This window comes from Apium graveolens, chromosome 6, assembly GCF_009905375.1.
Source record: "Apium graveolens cultivar Ventura chromosome 6, ASM990537v1, whole genome shotgun sequence".
Taxonomy (NCBI): domain Eukaryota; kingdom Viridiplantae; phylum Streptophyta; class Magnoliopsida; order Apiales; family Apiaceae; genus Apium; species Apium graveolens.
This window is the reverse complement of record NC_133652.1, coordinates 91,555,990-91,562,828: the sequence shown is the minus strand read 5'-3', so window position 1 is coordinate 91,562,828 and position 6,839 is coordinate 91,555,990. Positions and strand designations below refer to the sequence as shown.

At 39.4% G+C, this 6,839-nt stretch overlaps 1 non-coding gene across 1 annotated transcript; it reads right to left on the bottom strand.

The window, feature by feature from the left end:
- Positions 1–226: 226 nt before the first annotated feature.
- LOC141669272 (small nucleolar RNA R71) lies at positions 227–333 on the bottom strand. The gene has a single exon (XR_012553560.1). It is a non-coding gene; the product is annotated as a small nucleolar RNA R71 (small nucleolar RNA).
- Between the last annotated feature and the right edge of the window lie 6,506 nt (positions 334–6,839).

Genomic DNA, 6,839 nt, shown 5'->3' with positions numbered 1-6,839 from the left:
TTCTCCGACGGAAGATCCCAGTGCATATTAAAGATTTTATCAAGATTTGCGATACTTTCAAATTCAATAATGTGTCTGAAGATGCTATAAAGCTAAGGCTTTTCACATTCTCTCTGAGGGATGAAGCTAAGTGTTGGTTGCATTCTCTACCACCAGGATCTATCACCAAATAGGAAGATCTTGCTCAAAATTTTCTTACTAAATTCTTATTATGGCGAAGACAGCTGCAATCAGGAATGCTCTTACTCAATTTGTGCAGCAATCGGGAGAGTCTTTATGTGAAGCTTGGGATTGTTATAAGGAGATGTTTAGACAGTGTTCTCATTATGGGATGCCTGACTGGATGATTATAAACTGCTTTTATAATGGTTTGGGTGCGACCTCTAGACCAATGCTTGATACAGCATAAGGTGGAGCCCTATGGGCTAAGAGCTATGATGAAGCTTATGATTTGATTGAACTGATGGCTGCTAATGAGTACCAGAACCCATCTCAGAGACTAACTCAAGGCAAGGTAGCAGGAATTCTAGAGGTAGATGCAACTAATTAAGGCTTTGACGATGAAGGTGGATTCTTTGGCAAATTATGGAGTTAATCATATCACTAGTGTCTGTGAGCTTTGTGCTGATGCGCATGAGATGGAGCAGTGTGCTATTTCTAGTGAATTAGCTCAGTTCGTGAGCAACTTTTAGAGGTCGCAACAACCAGTTCCAGCCACCTATCATTCCAACAACCGCAATCATCCTAACTTCAGCTGGAGCAACACTCAGAATACGGTGCAACAACCTTATTAGCAGTATGCATCAAAGCAATACAACCCTCCTGGTTTTCAACAACCGCAATATGCACCAAGACAACAACTCCAACTGCAACAATCTAATGAAAAATATGAATCAGAGCAGTTAAAGTTCATGTGCAAGAGCCAAGCGATTTCTATCAAGACCTTGGAGAATCAAATTGGGTAGATTGCCAATGCCTTTAAGAATCGACAACCTGGTACACTCCCTAGTGACATAGAAGTTCCAGGCAAGAAGGAAGAAAATGTTAGTCCCAAAGTATCGTAGAAGGAGGGGTTGAATACGATACCTACAATATTTTTGATTCGTTTTAAGTTCTTCGTTAAAAGTACGGAATAAAAAACAACACAAAACAATTCGAGGAATATATTGTTTTATTAATATAAACCTTGAGGTAGCTACAATCTAATCAATGTATTGATTAGCTATAATAAATTCGGCAGCATAACAATATGCTTACAAAGATATAAATGTGAAGCTTTAATGGAGCTCTCGTAAACTTTCTGTGTTTGCTGAAGAAGATAACTAACTGAATGAATTACATTCAATTGTTGCTTTGTAGTCTTTTCAAATTCAATGGACAGGTGACCAATTCTTGTCCACTCATTTCATTAAATTTGCTGAACATTAAATCAGTGAACACCTCTATGGCGACAACTTTGTGGCGACATCATCACTTGAACCTTCCCTGTGGTGACAGCTCTGTGGCGACAGAGTTGCCTTAAGAATATCCCTGTGGTGGCACCTTCTATGGTGACATCTCTATGGCGACAGGGTTTCCTTGAGCATATCCCTGTGGTGACACCTTCTGTGGTGACAACTCTATGGCGACAGGGTTGCCTTGAGCATATCCCTGTGGTGACACCTTCTGTGGCGACAGCTCTATGGCGACAGGTAGAGATAGCTGTCAAGACTTAGAGTATTTTAGATCTGTGTCAAACCATTCTTCACTGTATCAATCATTTTTCTTCTGTTAATTGAATCAAAATACTTTCTTGAATGCTGATGTTTGGTGCACTGGTCTGGTTCATAAACAGCTAGCATTGTGAGGATCCTAATTCAATTTGACTTGTGTTTCTGAGTTGATACAGACTGATGTTTATCCATTGCTTCTTTCACTGAACCCTTAATTTGTAATACTTGAAATCAATACATGCAACTGATGTCTAAAGCCCCTTGATGTCTTATTCTTCATAGCTGCTTGAACATAACAATGAACTTCTTCCCATGATCTGTTAGAGGACTTAATGAATCAATCACATCATTTGGTTCTTTGTGTTTATCCCGTCTTCATATGAAGGGTTCCTGTGCTTCACAGTTTAATATTGTTTATCTATTTATGTTTTCATGTTGAGTTATAAATCCTCGATTACATGTTACACTACATTATGCTTTACAATCTCCCCCTATTTGATTGTTAGAGTTCGACAAGCAAATCCCTAAGGATAACTCAACTAATAATAAGAAAAAGTACGAACTATAAAATAGATAAAGATATTAAATATATTCTGGATTACATATTTATTTCCAGATTTCTTAAGATACAAATTACAAAGAAGTGTTCCTCTAGCCTGAACATATACTCTATGTCTTATTTGTCTTTGTCTTCTTCTACTTCCTGCTTCCTTCTTCTTCTTGAGGCTGATCGGATTTTATCTTAGAGACTTTCTTCTTAGGACCTAAAGGTTTTGGAGGAGACTCTTTCAGCTAATTCAATCCAGCTTGTACACAATGACGAACTTCTATCTCAAGTGCATTGACTGGAGGTGGATTATTCAGTTCATGAAGCATTATCTCAAGATACTTGACTTTAGAGCATTTAGGAACCAGATCAAACAATAATGAGCATTTTCTTGACATAACGAAGACTGTTATCCTTTTTGGATGTCCTCTTACTCTTCTAGTGTCATTTATTGACTCTTCTTTCATTACCTCGTCAAGTATCTTTATGATAGGGATCAAAGTAACCTTGTCTTCTTTACAAGTGGATAGTTTGACATCCGTCAAGGCTTGTTGTATTGAGCCTGATTCACTTGTCCTGAAGTCTTTGATTCTGATTCTGCATTTGTTGATTCTAAAAACTATCTCCCCTTCACTGTCAGTGTTGATTATGGGTTCAGTATCTTTCAGAAGATTAATTTCTGCTTCTCCATTGATGAACACCATCTCATGATATTCTCTTGTGATTGCCTTCATATCCTTTTCAGTGTCTCTGATCATCTTGTCATTGAGCCTATAAACATATAGAACTTCAGCAGCTTTGACATCTGCTTCAGACCTTTTAACACATGAAACTTCCAGTTTAGCTCTTTTGATCCTTAGTTGACTTTCCAGAAAGGTAAGTTGTAGATAACGAATGGTTCTTATGTGTTGGTCAGACATGGTGATGTTCTGTATTCTACCACCTGTAAATAGTTTGATCACGAATGGATACATAAATGCTTGAGGATATATATCCATCATCATTCTCCAAAGTCTGTCTCTGAAATATTTATTTTTATTCGATTTCAACCATGGGATTTTTGAGGCTAAGATGAACATTTCAACAATGTTCAACTTCTTCAGTACACTGGTAGACACTTTCATTTGTAGACCATCTCTGTGATTGATAGTGATCTTCCATCCATTCTTCAGACTGTTCACAGTAGTTCCAGTAATTACTTTGCTGAACTGATCATAGAACTCATGGATGTTTACATATGGCTCTCTGTAGTGCTCCACAGTTCTCAACAGATTAGAGTTTCCAGGGTCTGAATAGTGATATGTTTCTGGTTTGTCCATTTTCTTCTTTATTTCTTCCCATTTACTTCCTTTCCTGTTAGCTCGAAGATATGCTTTTCTCTCTTCTCTGTTTCTTCTTCTTTGAATAGCTCTTTGAATTCTTGCTCTTGATCTTTCTATTTCTTCTTGAATCTCTAAATAAGAGCGATTGATTTTCTCTGTGATTTCATAAGATAGAAAGTCGTCTGAGAAAACATCTTCGTCTTCAAATTCTTCATCCTCAGAGATGATCCTTCTTTCTTTTGTAGCCACTTTCTCGAATCTTGGTTCACACCCAATCGGAACATCACTTTCATCTATTTCACCTTCTTTTAGTTCCTCTTCGGAAAATAAGGGTCTCGGAGCATATATCTGAGACAGCAGATTTCTCTGAGTTGTAATAATTTGGCTCAGATGTCCTGATTTCTCCCCCTGAGATGTTGCACTCTCCTTATAGAATCTTTCCTTGAGGAGCCCCCGTTCATCAATTCTCTCTTCTAGCTCTTCCTTCATCTTATCTTTAAATTCATCATACGTACCAGTATTCTGAAAGGCATCTTGAAGTAGATTAATAGCAGTGTCTACTTTTTCTTGTTCTACTCCCCCTTTTCTCCCCCTCGGTTGGGTTATCCTTCAGAGCTGGTGTTGATTGAGCATGTAAGGTCGAGACAGGGATCTCAAGAGAAGCAGGCAGTTGCTTGCTGACTGAGGTCATTGGACCAGTACTGGCAAGAGCTACTTCAGATGAGACCGGGATCGGCGCCTGCTTGCTAACTGAGATCTTTGGCGCAGTATGGGCAGTTGCTTTTCCTTTTCCTGTTTGAGAGAGAGATCACTCAAAGAATTCCCGTAAACTGGCGAATGCCGCTTGCTGATGTTCAAGTTAATCAGAAAGACTGGCGATATGATGATCTCTGAGAGATAGTTCTGTCTGAAAGTGTTGATCTTTAAGAGCCAGCTGTTCCTTGAGATAGCTGTCTTTGAAAGCTAGCTGCTCTTTAAGATAATCTTTAGTGACATAGTTTGATAGATCTATAGGTGTAGTGTGGATCGTAGGTGTCTCACAGGCTTCTCGCAGTGTATCGCTCAACACTCTATCACTCAGTTTAGGGTCGTGTATGTCACTCGTTCTCACAATTTCACTCCTCTCAAAGCTCCGGGTTCCAAGTGTACCTGTAGAAGACACTGGAGCCATCCTTAAGGAGGTCAGCAGTGGTGCAATGGGAGTTCACAATTCCCGATCCTTGTCTGAGACAAGTTGCCTGTCATCAGGAGATGACTCATCCATAGTTAGAATCTCTGGGGGGGGTGGGAGCACTAGGGCCTTCATATTTGGCATCTGATCCCCAGCTTCCCCTTGTATCCGTGAAGATACATTCCCTTTAGGCTCACCAGTTAAATCTGGTTCATCGCCAATGGGTTGCCGATCCACGCCTACGTCGGATCCCTATCAACAGATGCATCCAGGTTTATTAGTCCTGGGGAGGTAAGTGTTGTGCTAGGTTTGGCGGCAATCACAACACTCTCTCCTAACACCTGTGAAGGCATTTGATCCATTGAAGGACCTTGAACAGGATCTTCTAACCGTAAAATGGTTGAATTCCCTATTTCCGTCAATACTTCCTCACCAAATAGTACTCTTCTAATCGACTCATTTAAAGCTTCAAGAGCTTGGATATTGGATAAGGTGTTTGACTCATTACAGGATTCTGTGGCTGACGGGCGAATTTTAGTAGATCTACCTTGTTGAGAAGATAGATCTAGTAACTGTGTAGTTGCCTTTTTAGCCAGAGAATCCTTTTGAGAAGATTCTTGGAGGTTTACAGTTGTCTCAGGATGTTCACTACTTTGCTTCATAGGAGACAGAACTGCGGGTTCTCTCAAAGTACCTTCCTTATTTGCTGCATCTAGTGCAGTTTCTCCCTCTATTTGCATGGGGTCCTTATACTCCAGGGTTTTAGCTAGGAGAGTTGTTGGTGTTTGGTTGGGCTCTAGAGGGTGGTTATGAATTTTTGGCATGCCAAATTCACTCCCTAGCCTATCTACTTGTTCAATAAGTAGCTGTGTGTGCTGAGAATCAAGGTGTAATTGATCTATGCTAATGAAATCAGAGCATGCTTCAAAAGTATGACTCATAGAAGAAGTACCCATACCTGAGAAGACTGGTCTGTAGACAGATGTATTAGAATAAGTAGACTCAGCAGCTTGATGGGGTGGACTAGCAGCTTCAGGTTGAGGTTGTGGAGAATCTTCAGGTTCAACGTCTTGTTCTTGTTCAACTTCAGCCTCTGCTTGATCATCATGCTCAGGATCAGGTTGATCTGTTTCTGCATTCACATTTTCCTCAGGTTCATGATTAATGTTTTCCTGTGGGTCATTTCCAGCTTGAGGTTCATCTTCAGCTTCTTCTTCTTCTTCATATTGAGCATTGATAGTGGCAAAGACATCTATCATGTGGTCTTTTAGGAAAGAAACCTCTGAATTTGGATAGTTCCCTTTCTTGTGTAACTTAGTCACTAACAGTTGAGACAAGACCAAGGATCTTCCAAGATGTCACTGTGAGTTGATGTCTTTCGGGCTTCCAACAGTTTTCCATTGAGCACTATCTGAAGGAACCTTGCGTATAGGATAAAGTTCTGACGATTTGATTGGTTCTCCAAAATGTGCTTCATGAATAACCGTCCAAAGTTGATGCAAAGATTATTCGCGACAGCAGCCCCAACAACTTGATTGAAGATAGTTAGTCCATGGAATCCAGCCGTCTTGGGAGCCAAGCAGTGGGATAGTATATTGAAGAATAGATTCCATTCCTTCGGAAGATGACTTTTGTTGAAGTTCCTTGGTAAGTTATCATTCGCTGCCATTGTGCTCCTTATGCTCTGAAGAAACTGAGTAATTCCCAATCTTCTGGAGTGTCATCAAAATTATCACGAGGTAACTGAAGATGTTCATTGAAGTCGTCCTCTGTAATTCTGATTGTATCATCACCAATGTCAAAGGAAAAAGCTAACTTTGCATCTTCAGAAGAATCTGTAGCTATTGTATGTACATGCCTGAGAAACTCAACATTCAATTTCACATTAGTAGTTAATGCGGAACACACAATTGAGTGTTCGTTTAAAAAATGGATCCAAGTCTCAAAGTGTACCATTTTCACTGGATCACGTTCAATAATAGAAACAATATTTGTTTTTGAAATCTGAATATTATTCGCCATTTAAATGAAATGAGAATAAAAATTTAGATTTAAAACAAATTCAATTATTTCCCCTTATAATTATT